The 25,020-nt window shown below is 44.6% G+C and overlaps 1 long non-coding RNA gene across 1 annotated transcript; it reads right to left on the bottom strand.

Moving 5' to 3' along the window:
* Positions 1–6,491: 6,491 nt before the first annotated feature.
* On the bottom strand, positions 6,492–24,245 carry LOC138802930 (uncharacterized). Its single transcript, XR_011364829.1, has 3 exons — positions 24,087–24,245; positions 10,113–10,243; positions 6,492–6,893 (listed from the first exon to the last, which is right to left on the bottom strand). It is a non-coding gene; the product is annotated as an uncharacterized lncRNA (long non-coding RNA).
* Between the last annotated feature and the right edge of the window lie 775 nt (positions 24,246–25,020).

Genomic DNA, 25,020 nt, shown 5'->3' with positions numbered 1-25,020 from the left:
CAGTGCCTCCACCAACCTTAATCCGGCCCTGCTTATAGCAGACATCAGGCCCAGTCCACACTATGGCAGTGCTTGTGCATGAAACATTCCCAATACCACTAAAGGAAAGAAGAACAGAATATTCAGCAGCACCAACTATGATATTTCCATTCCTTTACTATTTGAAAACATACCTGTGACAATAGCTCTGCAATTCTTTATCCTTATAGGTGGTTCACGCATCCCTCCCTCTTACAGGAACACATCTGGGTATTAATAGAAGTGCAGGGTTTAAGCAAAACTAAAGGGAAAATTCTAACCTGCTGTAACTGTATGTTCCCCTAGGGCAGGAGATGCTGAGGGAGAAGGTCATTTTCTTACCTTCATCCTAAGCACAGCTGTTTGATAAATAGATTAACTAGTCATTTCAGTGCACTAGGGATGGACTACAGCCACCCCACCCACCCCTCTTCATGAAGAGTCAGGCAGAGCACTGCAGTGACATCACAAATCATTACTGCACACGCAGAACAGATATCAATGAAGGGGGGGGGGGGCGGGCAGATCAGGGCACAGAGGGCTGTAGTCCCACCTCCAGTGCGCAGAAACTACCAACTAACATATGATTAAAATGTACGTTTTCAGGAAAACGATGGTGAGGATGAAGGTAAGAAAACTACCTTAACTTTTGTTGGCTATACCCGCCAGTATAAAGTGTATGGGGCTCTCCAGACCAACCACCGACAGATGTTGGTGGAGATAGGGTCTTTGTTCAGGGAGAGATAAGCCACAGCCAAACTCTCTGGCTGCGGCTCAACCCTCCCTTTCCCATAGGGAACACAGGAGCGCTTCGCCGTACCAAACATTCCTGTGTATGAGGAGGACGGGTAGAGGATGGGAGAGATTACCGATAGCCAGCTGATCATTCCTCTGTCAGTTACTGAAGGTGTATGGCCACCTTTAGAGTCTTCTAACCTGATGTTACTTTCATTTTAAAATGACATAAGAAGATAGCAGCATGTCATGTCCATGTCAGGACAGCTAAATATTGTAGGGACAAAATGTGTAAATGTGTGAACAGCCTGAGGGCTGGGTTCTACCTTGATTAAATTTTATTTACAGATATCCTCTATCTATATCATAAAAATCAAAGTCTGTCTGTCTGTCCTTCTGTCTGTCTGTCTGTCCTTCTGTCTGTCTGTCTGTCTGTCCTCTATAGATTTCCAAACGCCTGAACCGTTTGACCCCAAATTTGGCACACAGATACATTGGGTGCCCGGGAAGGTTATTGCGAAGGTCCCGTCCCCGCCAGATGTACAGGAGGGGAGGGGGAGGGGAAAGAGAGGCGCCCCATAGAGATGAATGGGAAAATCTCCTCACTGCAAACACAGGTGATATAATTAGCTGCAGCAGACACGGCAGTTGGAGCCTTAGCAACCAATAGGATTACTGCTCTCATTTTCACAGGGAGCAATGGTTGCTAGGGAAGCTGCCTCACAACATCCACAGTAATAAGGCTCCGTTCCCACTGAGCAAAGGTAGCGGAATTCCGCGACGGAATTGTCCGCCGCGGAATGCCGTTAGCCTCCCGCTCATAATGGGACTCTATGGGAGGCGCGCGCTCCTGCCCTGTCCGCGCTGAAGAATGAACATGTTCATTCTTCAGCGCGTACAGAGCAGCAGCGCGCGCCTCCCATAGACTACTCCATCTATACAGTACATGTATATACAGGACCCCCTACTCCATCTATACAGTACATGTATACAGGACCCCCTACTCCATCTATACAGGACATGTATATACAGGGCCCCCTACTCCATCTATACAGTACATGTATATACAGGACCCCCTACTCCATCTATACAGTACATGTATATACAGGACCCCCTACTCCATCTATACAGTACATGTATATACAGGACCCCCTACTCCATCTACACAGTATATATATATATATATATATATATATATATATATATATATACGGGGCCCCCTACTCCATCTATACAGTACATAACACCGCAGGTATACAGGACACTACAGGTATACAGGACCCCAAAACTATACACTACAAGTGCACGGGACCTCCACAAAACTATATACTACAGGTATACAGGACCCCAAACTTCACACTACAGGTATACAGGACCCCAAAACTATATGCTACAGGTATACAGGACCTCCACCAACTATATACTTCAGGTATACAGGACCTCCACCAACTATATACTTCAGGTATACAGGACCTCCACCAACTATATACTACAGGTATACAGGACCCCAAACTATACACTACAGGTATACAGGACCCCAAAACTATACACTACAGGTATACAGGAACTCCACCAACTATATACTATAGGTATATAGGACCCCAAACTATACACTACAGGTATACAGGACTTCAAAACCATACACTACAGGTATACAGGACCTACACCAACTCTATAATACAGGTATACAGCACCTTCACCAACTCTATACTACAAGTATACAGGACCCCAAATATACTACAGGTATACAGGAACTCCACCAGCTATATACTACAGGTATACAGGACCCCCGAACTATATACTACAGGTATACAAGACCTCCACCAATTATACACTACAGGTATCCAGGACCCTGAAACTATAAACTACAGGTATACAAGACCTCCACCAACTATACATTACAGGTATACAGCACCAACTATATACTACAGGTATACAGGACTTCCGAACTATACAGTACAGGTATACAGGACCTTCACCAACTGTACACTGCAGGTATACAGGACCTCCCTCAACTATACACTATAGGTATACAGCCCCCCAACTATGCACTACAGATATGGGAGACCCCTAAAAACTATACATTGTGGGTATACAGAACCCCTCCAACTATGCACTACAGGTATACACTAATTCCACTGATTAACTCAGATGAAACAATACCTTTAGCTTGGCCTCCTGGGCACCTTAGAACAAATCTAATTAACACACCGACACTTTATACCCGGGCAGCGCCGGGTACATTTTCTAGTCTATATCATAAAAATCAAAGTCTGTCTGTCTGTCCTTCTGTCTGTCTGTCTGTCCTCTATAGACTTCCAAACGCCTGAACCGTTTGACCCCAAATTTGGCACACAGATACATTGGGTGCCCGGGAAGGTTATTGCGAAGGTCCTGTCCCCACCAGATGTACAGGAGGCGAGGGGGAGGGGAAAGAGAGGCGCCCCATAGAGATGAATGGAAAATCTCCTCACTGCAAACACAGGTGATATAATTAGCTGCAGCAGACACGGCAGTTGGAGCCTTAGCAACCAATAGGATTACTGCTTTCATTTTCAAAGGGAGCAATGGTTGCTAGGGAAGCTGCCTCACAACATCCACAGTAATAACTGGTAGACCCCTATTCCATCTATACAGTACATGTATATACAGGACCCCCTACTCCATCTATACAGTACATGTATATACAGAACCCCCTACTCCATCTATACAGTACATGTATATACAGGACCCCCTACTCCATCTATACAGTACAGGTATATACAGGGCCCCCTACTTCATCCATACAGTACATGTATATTCAGGGCCCCCTACTCCATCTATACAGTACATGTATATACAGGGCACAACAGGTATACCAAACTGTGACTGGATAACACTGCCACACCAGACCTGACCAATACCGCCATACTGTGACTGGATAACACTGCCACACCAGACCTGACCAATACCGCCATACTGTGACTGGATAACACTGCCACACCAGACCTGACCAATACCGCCATACTGTGACTGGATAACACTGTCATACCAGACCTGACCAATACCGCCATACTGTGACTGGATAACACTGTCATATAAGACCTGACCAATACCGCCATACTGTGAATGGATAACACCACCACACCAGACCTGACCAATACCGCTATACTGTGCTGGATAACACTGTCATACCAGACCTGACCAATACCGCCATACTGTGACTGGATAACACTGCCATACCAGACCTGACCAATACCGCCATACTGTGCTGGATAACACTGTCATACCAGACCTGACCAATACCGCCATACTGTGCTGGATAACACTGCCATACCAGACCTGACCAATACCGGCAAACTGACTGGGTAACACCGCCACACCAGACCTGACCAATACCGCCATACTGTGACTGGATAACACCATCATATCAGACCTGACCAATACTGCCATACTGTGACTGGATAACACCGCTATACCAGACCTGACCAATACCACCATACCATGACTGAATAACACCGCCACACCAGACCTGACCAATACCGCCATACTGTGACTGGATAACACCGCCATACCAGACATGACCAATACCGACACACTGTGACTGAATAACACTGCCATACGGGTAAATACAACCCTGCAGGTATACAGGACACTACAGGTATACAGGACCCCAAAACTATACACTACAGGTGCATGGGACCTCCACAAAACTATATACTACATGTATACAGGACCCCAAACTTTACACTACAGGTATACAGGACCCCAAAACTATATACTACAGGTATACAGGACCTCCACCAACTATATACTTCAGGTATACAGGACCTCCACCAACTATATACTACAGGTATACAGGACCTCAAACTATACACTACAGGTATACAGGACCCCAAAACTATACACTACAGGTATACAGGAACTCCACCAACTATATACTACAGGTATATAGGACCCCAAACTATACACTACAGGTATACAGGACCTCAAAACTATACACTACAGGTATACAGGACCTACACCAACTCTATAATACAGGTATACAGCACCTTCACCAACTCTATACTACAAGTATACAGGACCCCAAATATACTACAGGTATACAGGAACTCCACCAGCTATATACTAAAGGTATATAGGACCCCAAACCATACACTACAGGTATACAGGACCTCCACCAACTCTATACTATAGTTATACAGGACCCTCAAACTATTTACTACAGGTATACAGGACCCCCGAACTATATACTACAGGTATACAAGACCTCCACCAATTATACACTACAGGTATCCAGGACCCTGAAACTATAAACTACAGGTATACAAGACCTCCACCAACTATACATTACAGGTATACAGCACCAACTATATACTACAGGTATACAGGACTTCCGAACTATACAGTACAGGTATACAGGACCTTCACCAACTGTACACTGCAGGTATACAGGACCTCCCTCAACTATACACTACAGGTATACAGCCCCCCCCCAAATACACACTCCAGGTATACAGGACCCCCCCAACTGTACACTATAGGTATACAGCCCCACCAACTATGCACTACAGATATGCGAGACCCCTAAAAACTATACATTGTGGGTATACAGAACCCCTCCAACTATGCACTACAGGTATACACTAATTCCACTGATTAACTCAGATGAAACAATACCTTTAGCTTGGCCTCCTGGGCACTTTAGAACAAATCTAATTAACACACTGACACTTTATACGCGGGCAGCCCCGGGTACATTTTCTAGTAATGTCTATATGAGACGGAATGTTGATAAGGTAATAAGGTAACGACCGGGTTAAAGGAGAAGTCCAGCCAAAATTATTTTTTTATATGTTATTACTTATGGAAAGTGATACAATTTTCTAATGTACATTAATTATGGGAAATGCTCATATACTGCTATTTCCCTTAATTTAGTGTATCAGGAAGTGTTAGAATTCTCTCAGAAGCAGGCGCGATAGTTAGTTTGAAGCCGGGAGGAGGAGGGGGAGCGGAGGAGGGGGCATGAAGAGTGGCCCTTGTGTGAGCAGCGGCGGCGATGTGATTGGGATAGATAGCACAGGTACTACTCCCCCATTATCTGAAGATAATGGGGGAGTAGTACTGTGTATATGTGCCCAGCACCGAGCAGGGAGGGAGGGGGAGGTAGATGGCACTCCTCTCCCTCCCTGCTCGGTGCCCTGCAAATGTATTCATTGAATACATTTATGGAATACTTTGGGGAGCAAGGACACTTGCTCCCCAAAGTATTCCATAAATGTATTCAATCACAAAGTACAGTTCATAACATTACATTACATACACATCAAATGATTCAATAGAGTGTCCAGCAGGGGCGCACTATATATAGAAGTCAATAGTACTCATTGACTTCTATATATAGAGCGCCCCCTGCTGGACACTCCATAGGAATTACACCGTTCGTCGTGACGTCACTGCTTCTGAGAGAATTCTAACACTTCCTGATACACTAAATTAATACTAGCAGCACTAATTTTCTTGCTCCTCTCTCTTAGTAAGTAGCTGTAGCTGCCTGACACATAGACAATGCATTGCCAACTATCAGCTGATCACAGAACAGAACAGCTTTTCAACCTGGATGTGCAGTTACTTGATGGGGAGATCAGTGGGGATTTCCTGCCGCTCCTGTTGTCAACTGTAAGTTGGCCGGTGTTTCATTTCAATAATCACTACAGTTACCGAAAACCACCACCAGATGGCATCATATACCTAGTTCACTTTTAATGGGAAAGCATGTTGTAGTGTTAAAAAAAATCCCCAAACATAATTCTGACATTAGTTATACATAGCAGATTTGTTGGCAAAATTTTACAATTAATAACATTTGTCCCATATGGGCACAAGCTACAAACACAGCCACATTTATATATACAATATGGCACAGCGATATACAGTAAGAATCCACATTCATTCCATACATAGTGTATTCCATGGCTGATGGTCCAGTATTGAAACTTGTGTTCCCATTGCAGATGGGCCTGCGATGCCCTGGCACCTAGGGGCCACTTCCGCAGTGCTGTTGTTATGAGCGGGCAATAACCGGGGCAGCTGCAGGGTGTATACTTGTCACGGTATAGGCCTGAGGGCGGCACAGCTGTAGGGCCGGTCTGTGGAATCTGCGGGTTCAATGCCAGGGTTCAGTAACAGCGGTTTTATTATAGATGAGGTAACTAGTAGCAACAGTTCTGTCCGGTAGCAACCGGGTATATAGCAGGCTTTGACAAATAAGCAAGAGTGATGCTGCATAGGCTGTGAGAATACGTGCCGGATGATGGGAGTAGGAGTATGAGAGAGATAGCGTTGCTGGGTGGATTAGCTTGAGAATAATACTTGCTGTGAATCCTTGTAGCGATGATGAGAGATAACGGAGTGACACCCAGATGAGAGAGAAGACTCCGGACACTTGAGCAGGCAGATACAGCCGAAGACTTGAACACAGCAGAGCACTCGATCCACACTTCTAGTGGTGAAGTGGGAGCTGCAAAGAAGAAGTCCAACTCCTCTGAGGTAGGAGAGGGACGACACACATCCTCCTTGCTTCAAAGCAGGGGGAAGACTAACTTGTTAGGAGGAAGTGGGAGGTCACATGGTTGCTCCTGGCCAGAGCTAGTCGGCCATTGGAGGAACCATGGTTACAGGGCACTGGCACGGTCACGTGATCAACAGCCTTGCATACCACTGTACAATGTAATAATACACAGGAATATATGAGAATGCACATTACCAGAGAATACTAGGGGAAAACCAGCAGCAGTTGCAGTGCAAACACTTACCAGAACAGGCATTGACACAGCAATAGAAATGGCCATTATAGGAGTAGTAGTCTGCATGTTCTGGGACACTGCAGGCCCCCTGGCAGGTCTATGGCTACACTGTCCCATGTGTAATAAGCTGCAATGTCTTTGTGTGTTTCTATTATAGCAATTTGTACTGCAGTACCTAGTACAGTTCTGTGGGATCAGCCCGGATGAGATAGCCTTTGCTTCCCACATGCGTCAAAGAGCTTTAGGATTCCATGACCCGGCCACCAGTTTAGCCATTATTTTTTCTTGGACCACTTTTGGTAGTTTCTAACTACTGAACACTCAGTTCCAATCCTTTCTTTCAGCCCCTTATTCTGAGGGACAGGTTCCAGAGTGGGTTTCTCTTATCAAGGTGGTTATCAAGGAGATGACTGACAGGCCTGTGAGGGCCTCATGGATGTGAGCAGTGTCAGACTGTGGTATCCGGGCCCACCAGAGGAAATGATCCTGAGGGCCCACCAATGAAGAACCAGTGAGAAACAACATGTCAGTCAGTTTTTGTTCAGGTTCTATAGCTGGCGGCCCACCGGAGGATTCTCTGGTCCAGTCCAACTCTGGTGTTATGTGTATTACCATAATGGATGAAGCAGGATGAAGCATCTGGGGCCAACCAGAAGAAATTATCCTGGGGGCCAACCTATAAGGAACCAGTGAGAAACAACAAGTCAATTAGTGTTCCTGCAGGTTTTAAATCTGGAGGAGCACCGAAGGATCCTCCTGTCCTCTAGAGGGCCAGTCTGACACTGGATGTGAGAGTATGGAAGCACCTTGTCCTGAGTGGGTGAGAGGCCTGTAGGTTATCGGATGGAACTGAAATAGGCCCAGGGGCACTGAGAAAATAGAAGTAGCAAATCACCCCAGAACAGTTTAAAACAACTCTGTTCCTTCTTCGGGTGCGTGCACACTACAGAATCTGACAGCTCTGGCCGGTGCAGTGAGATGGGCGAGTATTACTTATACTGAGGTGATGTCAAAAAGTTGTTTACAGGCATTTTAATTATGTGAATAATGAGCATAACTTTGGAATATAGTTTACATACATAGAAGGCACTGCATAATCACTGCATTGTAAGGTCTCATTTTACAATTTTACATTGATGGGTGGTAATTTTTGATAAATTTCAAATATTTTTAGTGTATTAGGTTTTAAGTAACTATGCAAATAACAATAACAATATTAAGATTGTTTGAACTATGGCCATAGTCCTATTTTGTTTATCTACACTACAGAATCTGCGTGGATAACCTCCTGCGGATTCTGCTATAACCAATAGGAAGCCTTTGGTCGCTTCTTCCAGTCCACAGTTTGTAGCTGATTGTACATATGACATTTGTCCCAGTGCTCTGTGATGTCATAGGAATTTCCATTCATTTCTGTAGTTTCCTGGTCATGTATTCATAGACTTAGCTCGGATTCTCTTTCTCACCACAGACACATAGCTTCTTCTCATTATATCTGTGTACATATTATTCTCTCTGTGTTTTCCATGAAATGGAGAACATCCCACTATAAATGACTCTACTCAGAGTCAGGAAATTGGCACAGCCATGTCAAACAACGGCTGACGTTCATACATTGTGTGAACGTGGCCTTAATATGTAGACAGATTTTTTTTTTCTTGTATTATTGGTGTATTTTCCCCCTGAAGCAACACAGTGCTTTTTAGAAGCACTATATGGCAGCTCCCTACGGCAGTATGCATGGCTCCATAACACAGAGCCACAGAAGCTTAAAGGGGTTGTCCAGCAAAAATCTTTTTCTTTCAAATCAACTGGTTTCAGAAAGTTATAAAGTTTTGTATTTTACTTCTATTTCAAGTCTTCCGATTCTTATCAGCTGCTGGATGTCCTGCAGGAAGTGGTGTTTGCTTTTCAGTCTGACACAGTGCTCTCTGCTGCCATCTCTGTCTGACACAGGAACTGTCCAGAGCAAGAGAGGTTTTCTATGGGGATTTACTCTGGAAAGTTCCTGTCTCGGACAGATGTGGCATTGTGTCAGATTGAAAGGAGAACAACATTTCCTGCAGGACATACATACTTTCCGCCGAGTACGCCAGGGTGGCGGAAAGGGGGCGTGTAGGGGGGCGGAACGGAGGGCGCGGACTCAGAGTCCGCGCAATTTACCATCCGTTGCGCCCAAATATACGCCGAAAACCTACTCCAGTCTTCAGCTGGCGTAGGTTTTCGGCGGGGCGCACCGGCGCGCACGGGATTTATGTAGAGGCAATCCGCCTCTACATAAATCTCCGTAGCGGCGGAGCGGCAGGGGCATTTTTAAGTCCGGTGTAAAAAACGCCGGACTTAATAAATGCCCCCCTTAGGGTATAAAAAGACACGTCCATTATGTTTATTCTTTCTTGGATAATAATAATTTATTGTAAAGTTACATATAACCCTCAGTGTCACTTTCTGCCATTATTACTTCTTAGAACAGGTTGTTTCATTGTCACTGAAAAATAAAATTTCTAACTATAATAATATATTGTAACAATAGACATGGGATTTGTTACTCATTACCTATTACTGACTAACCTGTTTACTGAATGTGAAGCCTTATTGTCATCCAGAAACTCAGTCATTTTATAGTCAAGTAGTTCCTGGTTTGTCACAAAGGAGCTTTCTAAAAGTCATACTGCCTGTGGCTACAAGATTTTCATAGTAGTCTGCAATATGCAATAATGAAAAAAAAATATATAAAATTATACAGTAGTGTAAAAGATAAGTATAGCAATTTACAAACATAAAATGGGGGTCTAAAAAAAAGTTTAGGTAGATGGTATGTATCAGCCTAGGCCCAAGATTTCCCAGGGAAATATTACCCAGAACTTTCCACAGTGCATCATAAAGCAAGCACCCAAAGTGTAAGGGTATGTGCACACTACGGAATCCATGCGGATACCCCGACACAGATTCTACCACTTACCCCCGCTCGTGCCCGCGTGCATCTCCGCCCGTTCATTCTAAGCAGAGATAGATTCCGCAGTCCGCTTAATGAATGAACCTGTTCATTCTTTGGGCAGACTGCGGAATCCACCTGTGCATAGAATGGAGTCTATGGCACCAGGGGTGGATTAAAGCGACTCTGTACACCCAATCTGACCCCCCCAAACCACTTGTACCTTCAGACAGCTGCTTTTAATCCAAGATCTGTCCTGGGGTTCGTTCGGCAGGGGATGCAGTTATTGTCATAAAAACAACTTTTAATCTTGCAGCGCTGTGTCTAACGGCCGGGGCTTACATTTGTTTATGCATTAGGCTTGCACAACCTCTCTGTCCTTCCTCCCCACCCTCCTCATCATTAGGAATGCTCCAGGCAGATTGCTTCCTATTCCCCACCTGTATCAGCCCGGCACATGGGCTAGATCATTAATACACCTGTGCAAAGCTCAAACAGCAGTAAATGTTCCTGGATCATTCCTAATGATGAGGAGGGTGGGGAGGAAGGACGGAGAGGTGGTGCCAGCCTAATGCATATACAAATGTAAGCCCCGGCCGTTAGACACAGCGCTGCCGGATTAAAAGTTGTTTTTATGACAATAACTGCATCCCCTGCCGAACGGACCCCAGGACAGATTGTGGGTACAGAGTCGCTTTAACTTTACCATAGGCCCTGGGCTGTTCATCAAGTTTGGGCCCCCCTACCCACTGTAACTATGGCAGCACTTACGTGGTGTTCATAGTACAGGATAGATAATGTCATGATGCCTTGATTTGTGCAAAATTGCGGTAAAAAAAGCTGCATTTTTTGCAATAATGGCAGAAATAGAGCCAGGAGACAGTATGACACTGAAAGTTAAAGGCTTTTTGGGTAGCCATGGGCCCCCCAGGAGCTCAGGGCCCCGGGCTACCACCCAAAAAAGACCTTTTATAATCCGCTACTGTATGGCACGGGCAGGAGGGAAATTTGGAGGCGGCGGTGGTTAAATTGGCACTTTGTTGTTATGGTTTAGGGCCTGGGGTGCTACCTAGCTGTAAATGAGATCCTGCGGCCAAGGCCCGGAGAGGAGTTTGGTCTCAGGTTTACCTGGTCTGGTGCCTGGGGGCACGGCTGGGGGAAATGGGAAAGCTGGTCTGTGTATTTTTTGCTGGAAAAGTTTTATACCAAAGTTACTTATGCAATTTATAGTTTATGTTTTAGGCTATGTTCACACTGCGTACGAATCCGTACGCATTTCTTACGGTGCCGTACATGTGCGGCTGAAACTAAGGGCGTGCGAATATTCGATATGCGGCCGGATGCGTACGCATTGCAAACGTACGCCCGTAGTCTACTTACGCTTCCCGAGCCCCCTACGAAGCGATCTGACAGCAGTCTTTTACTTGGAAATCTTCGCCTAGCCCCGGACACCCCACAGAACCTTTTGGATCGGCATAGAAGAGTGGAAAAATGTAGAAATCACCACTACGTATGGATCCGCGCGATACGCTACGGGCGTAAGTTACAGCCTTCCAGCCGGAAACAATGGTCTGGTTCATTTCTTACGGGGCCGTATACGATCCGGGCGTACGAAGTGTGAACTGTGCAGCTGGGATCTTATACTTTGCATTGTACGCTAACTACGTAAGTTTCCGGCCGCATATTCACGGAACGCACTACGGCCGGAAGCTTATGTAGTGTGAACCTAGCCTTAAACTGTAAGTTGATATGTGTTAATAAAATTGGTCCGCTGTGGCCTTTGCACCAAACCCAGTGTCAGTGTCAATATTCTGTGGTGGGTGTGTGGTACTCTGTGTATCTAGAATATTCCCTAGTCATGCCTATTCTGGTACACATGGTCATCCAGACCATGCCTCCGTGATCCAACTCATTGCAGGAAGCAGGGTCCATTACAAGTCTATAAAGCTTGTCTCTGGCAAACAGTCAGACTGTACGTCGAGCGAGGGATGATTACTTCTTACTCATGGGGTAATGATGACAGCAGAATTCTTGATTCATTCAGGTGTTGTCTGGAATTTCCTGAAAATCCCCCTTCCTCCTCACAATAATCTTTTTTCTTTTTCAAAGCCTTGTTTTGGATATCTGAGTCTATGTTTACACTGTTTTTAGCATTAATTATGCGCTCTTGTCGCAAATTTTTGCAATTTTTCATTGAATTGTGCAATCGCTGTGAAATAGCCCTATTTTTCGTCCATTTAGTCAAATTCACAGCAAATAAATCACTTTAATAAATCATTTTTCAAAAAAGCATCAAAATCTCAGCAAAAACACACAATTAACGCTAATTAAACGCCATTGTAAACATAGCCTAAAAGTCTGGGTTTTTCAGAAACTGGAGCCAGGTTACAGGTGGGTAAGGAACTTGGTGACGACACACCTACCTCCCCAGACCTTAAAGTGTCACTGTCGTGAATTCTTTTTTGCAGAAATCAATAGTCCAGGCGATTTTAAGAAACTTTGTCACTGGGTTTATTAGCCGAAAAATGCATTTTTATCATGAAAAAGCAGTTGAAGCTCTCCCCCTGTCTTCATTGTTCTCCTATGGAGAGAGCTAAATAAAAGATCAAAACAGGACAACAAAGAGTTAATCTACAAATCCCTCACCCGTTATCTCCTGGGACAGTCACCACTGACCTCTCTGAGCTCTGATTACAGCTGTCACCCAGATCTGTGCCTGTAATCCTCTGTTATCTGCTTTCTGCTGTCGGCTAAGGGCCCTATTCCACCGGACGATTATCGTTTGCATAATTGTTAATGATTAACGATCTCAAACGACCGCTATTGCGAAAGACCTGAAAACATTCACTCATTTCCATGGAACGATAATCGTTACTTATGATCGTAATTGCGATAGTTTTCTCTTCGCTATTTATTCGCTATTGCGTTCGTATCTATTGCGAACGACCGAACGATGTCTTATTCAATGCAAACGATTTGCGAACATTTGGCGAACGAGTAACGATAAAAATAGGTCCAGGTCTTATAAAGCGATCAAAGATTTCTCGTTCGGTCGTTAATCGTTAACTGCATTTCAACCGAACGATTATCGTTTAGATTCGAATGATTTAACGATAATCTGAACGATAATCGTCCGGTGGAATAGGGCCCTAACTCCCTCCTTCCTCCTCCCGCCTCCCTCCTCTCTAGAACAGACAGAGTGTGACTCATGCAACAAGTCACAATTTTCAGATTTTTTGGAGTGGATGAAAAAGAGGAAGGAGGGGGGGACCTGGGAAAAGGTTTTTTACATGCAGATAATGGCATATTTGGCTAATAAACCCAATTACAAAGTTTCTTAAAATCGCCTGGACTATTGATTTCAGCAAAAAAAAAAAAAATACGACAGTGACTCTTTAACCCCTTGCCGCAAAATGACGTTTGGGGAACGTCATGTAAAACAAGTAGTTCCCGCAACATGACGTTCCCCAAACATCATGCTTTCCCTGCCTCCCCCCGCTGTCCCTGACGGTGATCGGGCAGCGGGAGGAGGCTATGTCACATAGCCTCCTCCCGCTGCATCTGCCCGGAGGGGAGCCGCGCTCCCCGCGGGCAGTTAACCCCATAAACGCCGCGGTCAATGCGACCGCAGCGTCTATGGGGAGATTCAGTATCATCCCGGCGATCTGGCGGCGGGAGGAGGCTGCAGAACGTTGCTTCCTCCTGCCGCCACTTCTGTTATGTCCCCCGGCCCCCTTCCCCAGTCCCCCGATACCGGCGGATCCCCGCTGTTACCATTACAGCGGCGATCCGCCGCTACCGGGCATTACTGGCGCCGCCGACAGCATTCATCTCCCCCCACCGTGAATCCATGGTGGGGGGAGATGAAAATGTACCCCCAGCCCCCAGATCAGCCCCCTAGTGTGCGATAACTAACCCTCCCCGGGCGGCCATCACGTCCAAGATGGCCACCCCCATCCCTGTGAACAAACGATGTTTGTTCGCAGGGATGGAAATGAATAAATGACCAAAGCCCCATGCTCTCCGCCACCGGAGGTAGCGGAGAGCATGGGGCAGTGATCGGGACCCCCCCGTGTGGTCCCGGAGCAGGCGATCGGCGGTATATACTATATACCGCCGATCGCCTGTTCCCAGTGCAAAGAAGCACTTTTTATCCCCTGTCACCATAAATCATTGGTGACAGGGGATAAAAAGTGTCAGTGTGTCACCCCCCAAGTCGCCCCCCACCCCCCCTGTCACCCCCGTCCCCCAGTCACCCCCCCCCTTCTGCTTATACGTTACCTGATCCTGGAGCTCCTTCCTCCTCGACATCCTGGCTGGTAATGAAGTGCGCATGCGCTTCACAACCAGCCAGCTCTGAAAATTTAAAGTGACAGAGACCAATTTGGTCTCTGTCACTGAACTATGATTACTGTGACAGAAAATATCACAGTAATCATAGTAATACAGTGAAAATGAATGTATAAAGTACAAAAAGTGACAAACATACAAAAAGATAAAACACACACTTTTTATTATAGCAATAATTGCAGTTTACTCCCAAATTACCCCTAACTCCCCCAGATTACCTGTAACCACCGCACGTTGCCTCTAACCACCGCAAGTTGCCCATAACCCCCGCACGTTGCCCATAACCACCGCACGTTGCCCATAACCACCGCACGTTGCCCATAACCACCGCACGTTGCCCATAACCACCGCACGTTGCCTCTAACCACCGCACGTTGCCTCTAACCACCGCACGTTGCCTCTAACCACCACACGTTGCCCCTAACCACCGCACATTGCCCATAACCACCGCACGTTGCCTCTAACCACCGCACATTGCCCATAACCACCGCACGTTGCCTCTAACCACCACACATTGCCCATAACTACCGCACGTTGCCTCTAACCACCGCACATTGCCCATAACCACCGCAAGTTGCCCATAACCACCGCACGTTGCCCATAACCACCGCACGTTGCCCATAACCACTGCACGTTGCCCATATCCACCGCACCTTGCCTATAACCACCGCACGTTGCCTATAACCACCGCACGTTGCCCATAACCACCGCATGTTGCCTGTAACCACCACATGTTGACTGTAACCACCCAGAATTGCCAGTGACCCCCTCCAGATGGTGGTCCGTAATCAGCCCCGATTGCCCGTAACCCCCCAGATTGCACGTAACCACCGCACATTGCCTCTGACCACCGCACGTTGCCTATAACCACCGCACGTTGCCTATAACCACCGCACGTTGCCTATAACCACCGCACGTTGCCTCTAACTCACACACGTTGCCAGTGACCCCCTCCAGATTGCTAGTAACCACACCAGATTGCCGTAACCACCCAAAATTACATGTACCCACCCCTGATTACCTATAAGCAATTCAGTTTATCCATAACCACCCCAGATTGTCTGTAACCACCCCATGTTGCCCGTAACCACCCCAGATTATCTGTAACCACGCCATGTTGCTGTAACCACCGCAGATTGTCTGTAACCCCCCCCAGGTTTCCCCTAATCACACGTAATTCCCCCCAGATTGCCTCCGACCACCGCACGTTGCCTCCGACCACCGCACGTTGCCTCCGACCACCGCACGTTGCCTCTGCCTCTAACCACCCCAAATTGCCAGTGACCCTCTCCAGATTGCCCGTAACCACGCCAGATTGCCTGTAACGACCCCAAATTACAGGTACCCATCCCAGATTACCTATAAGCACTTCAGTTTATCCGTAACCACCCCACGTTGCCCGTTACCACCCCACGTTGCCCGTAACCACTCCAGGTTGCCCATAACCACCCCAGGTTGCCCATAACCACCCCAGGTTGCCCATAACCACACCAGGTTGCCCGTGACCACCCCAGGTTGCCCGTGACCACCCCAGGTTGCCTGTGACCACCACAGGTTGCCCGTGACCACCCCACATTACCTGTAATCTCATTTTTTATTGTATTTTAGTAACTGCGCTATTCTAATAACCATTACTAGCTGCGGTTTTGCTCCAGCAAATTGGCGCTCCCTTCTTTCTGAGCCCCGCTGTGAGCCCATACAGTGGTTTATGCCCACATATGGGGTACCGTTTTACTCAGAAGAACCTGCATTACAGATTTTGGGGTACGTTTTTTCTCCCATTCCTCGTAAAATTAAGAAATTTTAAACTAAACGAACATATTATTGGAAAAATTCGAGTTTTTCATTTTTACTGTCTTATTTTGAATACTTTCCTCTAATACCTGTGGGGTCAAACCGCTCACTGCACCCCAAGATGAGTTCTTTGAGGGGTGTACTTTCCTAAATGGGGTGACTTTTATTGGGGTTCTATTCTGCTGACAATACAGGGGCGCTGCAAACGCACCTGGCGCTCAGAAACTTCTTCGGAAAAATCTGCACTGAAAATGCTAATTGGCGCTCCTTCCCTTCTGAGCCCGGCTGTGTGCCCATATAGTGTTTTATGCCCACATATGGGGTACCGTTCTACTCAGGAGAACCTGCGTTACAGATTTTGGCATGCAGCTTCTCCTCTGTTCCTAGTGAAATTGAGAAATTTCAAACTAAACGAACATATTATTGGAAAAATTAAAGTTTTTCAATTTTACTGTCTTATTTTGAATACTTTCCTCTAATACCTGTGGGGTCAAAATGATCACCACACCCCAGGATGAATTCTTTGAGGGGTGTACTTTCCAAAATGGGGTGACTTTTGGGGGGTTTCTCTTCTGTGGACACTACAGGGGCGCTGCAAACGCACCTGGCGCTCAGAAACTACTTCAGCAAAATCTGAACTGAAAATGCTAATTGGCGCTCCTTTCCTTCTGAGCCCTGCTGTGTGCCCATACAGTGGTTTATGCCCACATATGGGGTACCGTTGTACTCAGGAGAACCTGAGTTACAAATTTTGGGGTGCGGATTCTCTCATGTTCCTTGTGAAATTGAGAAATTTAAAACTAAACAAACATATTATTGGAAAAATTCAAGTTTTTCATTTTTACTGTCTAATTTTAAATACTTTCCTCTAATACCTGTGGGGTCAAAATGGTCACCACACCCCAAGATGAATTCTTTGAGGGGTGTACTTTCCAAAATGGGTTGACTTTTGGGGGGATTCTATTCTGCGGACACTACAGGGGCGCTGCAAACGCACCTGGCGCTCAGAAACTTCTTCAGCAAAATCTGCATTAAAAAAGCTAATTGGCGCTCCTTCCCTTCTGAGCCCGGCTGTGTGCCCATACAGTGGTTTACGCCCACATATGGGGTACCGTTGTATTTAGGAGAACCTGCGTTACAAATTTTGGCATGCTTTTTTTCTCATGTTCCTTTTGAAAATGAGAAACTTTAATCTAAACATATATATTATTTGAAAATTTAAATTTTCGATTTTTTTTACAGCCTAATTGTGAATACTTTCCTCCAGCCCCTGTAGGGTTAAAATGCTCATTATACCCCTAGATTAATTCTTTAACGTGTCTAGTTTCCAAAATTAGGTCACTTATGGGGGTTTCCAGTATACAAGCCTTCTAAATCCATTTAAAAAAAGAACTGGTCCCTAAAAAAAATCAGTTTTGGAAATTTTCACAAAATGTGATAATTTGCTATAAAATTTCTAAGCCCCATAACACCCTAAAAAAGTAAAATATGTTTCCCAAATTATGCCAGAATAAAGAGGACATATTGGTAATGTGATTTAGTAACTAATTTATGTGATATGACTTCCATTTTAAAAGTAGAGAATTTCAGAAGTTCATAAAATGCAAAATTTTCAAATTTTTCATGATATTTTGATGTTTTTCATAAAAAATACACAAAGTAGTGACCAAATTTTGCTACTAATATAAAGTGTCATATGTGACGAAAAAACAATCTCAGAATCGCTAGCATATGTTAAAGCATCACTGACCTACAAGCGCATAAAGTGAGACAGGTCAGATTTTGAAAAATGAGCCTGGTCATTAAGGCCAAAACAGGCTTTAGAGGCAAGGGGTTAAAGTGTCACTGTCGTGAATTTTTTTTTTTGCAGAAATCAATAGTCCAGGCGATTTTAAGAAACTTTGTAATTGGGTTTATTATCCGAAAAATGCATTTTTATCATGAAAAAGCAGTTTGAAGCTCTCCCCCCGTCTTCATTGTTCTCCTATGGAGAGAGCTAAAGAAAAGACCAAAACAGGACAACAAAGAGTTAATCTACAAATGCCTCACCTGATATCTCTTGGGACAGTCACCACTGACCTCCCTGACCTCGGATTACAGCTGTCACCCAGCTCTGTGCCTGTAGTCCTCTGTTATCTGCTTTCTGCTGCCGGCTAACTCCCTCCTTCCTCCTCCCCCCTCCCCTCTCTATAGGAATAGACAGAGTGTGACTCATGCAACAAGTCACAATTTTCAGATTTTTTGGAGTGGATGAAAAAGAGGAGGGAGGGGGGACCTGGGAAAAGGCTTTTTACATGCAGATAATGGCAGATTTGGCTAATAAACCCAATTACAACGTTTCTTAAAATCGCCTGGACTATTGATTTCTGCAAAAAAAAAAAATACGACAGTGACTCTTTAAGGCATGTTCACACATTCAGTTTTTTTTTTTTAATTTAAATTATTGAATACAAAGCCAGGAATGGATGCAAAAAGAGAAGACCTCAGTCTTTACTCTAAATCCGTCCTGCATTTATAATCCACTCCTGGCTTTGCATTTAATGATTGTAAATATAATTTCTGAACATGAGAACAAACCCTTAAAAAAGTGACACATTCAAAAAAGTGCATCAAAAGCATACCTGCCACTGAAAAAAAAATCTCTTGACATTTCACAGAGACAGATTTTTTGCACTATTTCCTGTATTGTCCTTATCAATAACCCTATACACAAAGGTTAATAAAAATATCATTAGAACATGGAACACTTTGACAAAGATAAATTCTGTACATGATTTGCATAAACAGCTTATGACCTGAGGCCAAGACCGTTTACAGCATTAAAAGCAGAAAATCTGGGTGAATAATTATTCACACACACCGGATTGGCAGCGCATTTCATGCTGCAAATTTGCGGATGCAGTGCCTGTTCATCCCTATGAAAATACATAATAGCAGCGGGATTGACATCCTGCTGCGAGTATGTAAGTTAACCCTCCGCCGGAGCATACATCACCTGCTCCCCACACCGGTTCCTGGCGTCTGCTCGTCCCGCTCTGCGAATCAGTGCGCTGCTCCGCCACATCCACTGATTGCCTGAGTGCAACGTCCAGCCGAGAACCGCTGAAGAAAGCCGGAGCGGGGAGCAGGTGATGTATGCACCGGCTGGCGGGGGGTTAACTTACATACTCAATGTCAATCCCGCTGTAAACATGTATCCTCATAGGGATAAACAGGCACTGGATCTGCAGCGGATTTTGCTGCAAATTTGCAGTGTGAAATCCGCTGCCGATCCAGTGTGTGAAGGCACCCTTAAGAAAAGGGTGTGTGACTCGATGATACAAGCTAATGCTGCGTTTACACGTAACGATTATCATGCGAATTTACGCGATAACGGTCGAATTCGAACGATAATCGTACGTGTAAACGCAGCGAACGATCGAACGACGCACGATAAATCGTACATTTTGATCTTTCATCAGGTCATCAAATCGTCGTTCATCGTACGCAAAAAATTCGCAAATCGTTCCGTGTGAACAGTCGTTCGCCGATTTAAAGAGAACCAATCATGGCCGAAATTAAAACATTTTTTTTTTGCTAATAAGCTGTAAATTAATATTTTATTAATATTTGTAATTGGAATTATTTTATATTACTCCCGTGATTTTACAATATACACATTCTCTTTTCCTGTCTCGCGTCGGCTCTTTTTAAAAGAGCCGGCGCGAGACAGGAAGCTCCCGGCATGCCGAGCGGCGGGAAGGGCTCCCATGAGCCTTTGCCGCCGCTCTGTAAATACACAGTGATCCCGCGCTATACAGCGCGAGATCACTGTGTATGTCTATTCTAACTGGGCCTATTAGTATGTCCCTGAAGATACAGACTGCCTGTGCAGTCTGCATCTTATGCGTTTACCTAATCCTGTATAGCGGAGCAGTAAGGGCGGGGGCGGCCATCTTGATGACGTCACTGGTGCGTTCCAGCGCTGGAACGCAAGGGACGTAATCAAGATGGCGTCCGGCTTAGCTCACCGCTACAGAGGACCGGGTAAAGTATAAGATACAGACTGCACAGGCAGTCTGTATCTTCAGAAATAAACTACATGAAGATACAGACTGCCTTTGCAGTCTGTATCTTATACTTTACCCAGTCCTCTGTAGCGGTGCAGTAAAGCCGGGCGCCATCTTGATTACGTCCCTTGCGTTCCAACGCTGGAACGCATCACTGTGACGTCATCAAGATGGCCGCCCCCGCCCTTACTGCTCCGCTTTACAGGATTAGGCAGGATTAGACTGCACAGGCAGTCTGTATCTTCAGGAATAGACTTAGGGACAGATAATCTTTTATTATAGGGACAGTTAATTTTAGGTGATTGGTTCTCTTTAACCAATGTGTGAGATAGGCTTAAACGATCGCAAAACGATCGCAGTGCGAATTTTCGTACGATATATCGTACCATCTAAACGCTGATCGTTATAAAAAAAAAATGTGTAAATCCGACATCGCTAATTGTACGATAATCGTTACGTGTAAACGCAGCATAAGGCTATGTTCCCACTAGGGGATCATAGTGGGAAAAGGTGGCCATCTCGTATTATTGACAGCCGCTAATAATGATCATGATTTTGTAAACACACGGGGATGATTTATCAAACATGGTGTAAAGTAAAACTGGCTCAGTCGCCCCTAGCAACCAATCAGATTCCACCTTTCATTCCTCACAGACTCTTTGGAAAATGAAAGGTGGAATCTGATTGGTTGCTAGGGGCAACTGAGCCAGTTTCACTTTACACCATGTTTGATAAATCTCCCCCACCATTAGTACATGTGAATGTATCCTAATGATATACTCACAGATGATAGATTTGTGCATTGATACAAATTGATGGCGTTGCTGTGATTCCTATTCAGAGGTCTGCAACAATTCTGACACTTTTGAGCTGTTATACAGGTGATACAGGTAGTGGACAGATGGCTTTGTCCTTAACAGCTAACACTACAGAAAGGAGACAAAGACTTTTCATCACTGAACATGTAAGTGTGTAAATATGTGTTCACCTTTGCCCTGCCAAATAGGAAGAAAACATTTCCAATTCAGAACTTTCCGGGTTTAAAGGTGTTTCTGAGAATAATGTATCCGCCATTATATTCAATATTGACTCTACTCACTCACTGCTTCTATTGTATAAATAAAGTTCTAGTGCAGTTAATCCAAGAAGAAGAAAAGATAACTGAAAATCGCTGCTTCATCTGCTAAAAGGTGTACACTCCAATAAAATGCATTGTCGCCATTTTGTGTACCAAACCATTGGACTGCATGCCTCTATTTGAATGGAATTGTAAAAAAAATGTGTATTTTATTAAGACTGTGCTAAGGAAATAAGAGGTTATTCCCTAACCACGCTAATACAGCATTAGGCTATGTTCACACTACGTAAGCTACGTAATATTCACGGCCGAGAAACTGACATGTCGGTTTTCTGCTGCCGCTATTCAGTGAACAGCAGACGCAGAAAATCCTGCCAGTGCTCACAATGAAGCGTGCGGCTCCGGCCGCACATTCCATTGTGAGCAGTGGAGAATTCTGATGCAGCCGCACATGGATGCGCCCGCATTAGAATTCAGTGGCAGAAGGGATCATCTGGCCAGTACTGCAGTACCAGCTGGGATGATCTTTTATGACACCGGCCGTTCCGTGACCCTGCCAGATCAAGGAGCAGCCGGTGTCTTACCACGTCGGAACATAGCCTTAGAGTTGAAAGGGCAGTTCTGCAAAAAAAAAAAAACTTTCAAATCAACTGGTGCCACAAAGGGCCTGAGATTTGTAATTTACTTCTATTAAAAATCTCAAGTCTTCCAGTACTTATAAGCTGCTGGAAGCTGTCCTGCTGGAAGTGGTGTATTCTTTCCATTCTGGAGGGCAGGAGAGGTTTTCTATAGGGATTTGCTACTGCTCTGGACAGTTCCAGTCAAGATCAGAGGTGGCATCAGAAAGCTATGTGTTAGACTGAAAAGAATTCACCACTTCCTGCAGGACATAAAGCAGCTGATATGTACTGGATGACTTGATATTTTTTTAATAGAAGTTTTTTTTTTTTTGCTTTTCTCAATACATAGAACTAAAATATTGTGTGTTTTAAAAATACTGTAATAGATTGGATTAATGGTCATACTTTTCTGTAACTTGCCCGTGAAATGTGCATATGCTCACCTATGGGATTTGTACTGGCCAATTAGTATTCATCTTCATAGGGCTAACTGACATCACATCCTGCATTTGGTCACTTTTTTGCGGTCACTAAAGACCAAATGGCCTTAGTGATGGAGCCTTGACTGCAGTTTTCCAGTAAGTGAGACACCTAATGGCCGAATTTATAGGATTGCATTTCATATAGAAAAAGTAAATTGGAAAAATGTAGTATATCACCTCCTCTACTATTTAAAACTATTTATTGGTATTTAAGAGGTGCCAATTTAATAAGGGGTCTTGGTTAAAAATTAAGTCATGGGTGTGGTGTATGAAATATTTCATGTTGCTATAAGCACTAGGATGACTGTAGAAAGAAGAGGCTAGGATTGTCTTAGCAGCAAACTCTGCAGTCATCAGAGACGCCATGACTGTCTGGCCAGATAGAGAAGATAGTGGGGAGAGTGAACCACTCTTATTAGAGGAGACACCTCCTATGAGTCACTGGATGTAACTACACTGTAATATCTTATATGGATCCTGTGTAGAGATGGTATTTACCACTATACCATAGTTTGGAGGTAATATTCAGTCACTATATGGTGGTAAAATGTGGTCATGGTATGACAGTATTACTTGTCTTCTGTATAGTGCTTTCATTGGTAATATAGGTCTTGTATCGTGGTTGGTTCTGGGTTAAAAATGAATTTGATTTATTACAGTATCTAATGGTGCGTTTACACGAAACGATTATTGGCCCAATCGTACGATTAGCGATGTCGGATTAACATTTTTTTTTTCATAACGATCAGCATATAGACGGTACGATATATCGTACGGAAAGTCACTCTGCGATCGTTTTGCGATCGTTTAAGCCTATCTCACACATTGGTTAAATCGGCGAATGACTGTTCACACGGAACGATTTGCGAATTTTTTGCGTACGATGAACGACGATTTGATAACCTGTTGAAAGATCAAAATGTACAATTTATTGTGCGTAGTTCGATCGTTCGCTGCGTTTACACGTACGATTATCGTTCGAATTCGACCGTTATCGTGCAAATTCGCACGATAATCGTTACGTGTAAACGCAGCATTATGCTATCTGATAAATTAGTTTGCCTAAACCCTGCCAGGATTTTATGTCAGAATTGTGGTTTATTTTTGGCTGTGGTTTATCATAGTGGTGGACCTTAAAGGGGTTTTCCCATCTCCTGTAGATTCAGTTTGGCACCGTTGCATCTCCTCTCACTTCCTGGTCCAGCCAGTGGGTGACAGAAAGGAAGTGAAAACTCACCAGCTTTTGATGATCCTGGCCATCTTGTGACGCCTGGCAACCGTTTTCAGAGCGGATAGCAATGGACGGGAACCTAGACAATGAGCTGTCAACACTACAGGGAGAGAAAGGGGCCAAACTGCAAAAGAAAATAAATTTGCTAATGCAACACATTACCGAAATTACTTTATTTTGCATTCTCAATCACCTAACAAAAGGTTAGGCCATTAGAATACCCCTTTAATCCCCAATCTCTTTTACAGACATTATGCCCCTATAAGGGAGTGAACAGGTTCCTACATTGAGTCTGCACATGATAAATGAAACTTGCTTACAAGACTAGCCATACAGTAACTATAAGGTTTTATGCTGCCCTTGGAGGGAGGCCCAGGAACCAAAAGTCACAAATTCTTAAAGGGGTTATCCAGCGTGGGGGCTATTTTTAGATGTGGCCGGGGAGGAGGTAGCTGAAAGAAAAGACATCCACTTACCTCCCCGCTCCGGTGCCCGGTTCCCGGCCGCTTCCGGGTGTCTGACGCGGGCCCGAGACGTGACGTCTCAGGTCCGCTCAGCCACTCAGTAAGTTTCTCCCATTGAGTTTATTAGCTGTGAGTCTACAGTCTATCCATCTCATCTCTAAGTTTTTATTGCAGTCATCTAAGAATGATGTCATGTACTTGTTCCTAGGTGTAATATCTAACTTTCAAACCTTACCAAACCAAACTTACAAGGAATATGTAAATCTATTTTTATACCTTCTTCCTCTCCCAAACAATGGCCGCCATTTACTAACACTGTGTAAGTGCAATCTTAGACTAGACAGTCTTTAAATGTGGCAGATTTGTCAGGCTGTTTTATAAATCTGTCACACTTGAATACAGTCTAGTTTTTTTGGTGCAAAGTTTACACCAGCTATTACTTGGCTTGAAGTCTGCCAGAATTTTCAGCCAAATTC

Source organism: Dendropsophus ebraccatus, chromosome 10, assembly GCF_027789765.1.
Source record: "Dendropsophus ebraccatus isolate aDenEbr1 chromosome 10, aDenEbr1.pat, whole genome shotgun sequence".
In the NCBI taxonomy this organism is placed as follows: Eukaryota; Metazoa; Chordata; class Amphibia; order Anura; family Hylidae; genus Dendropsophus; species Dendropsophus ebraccatus.
The sequence above is the reverse complement of the archived record's forward strand: the minus strand, read 5'-3'. Positions and strand labels throughout refer to the sequence as shown.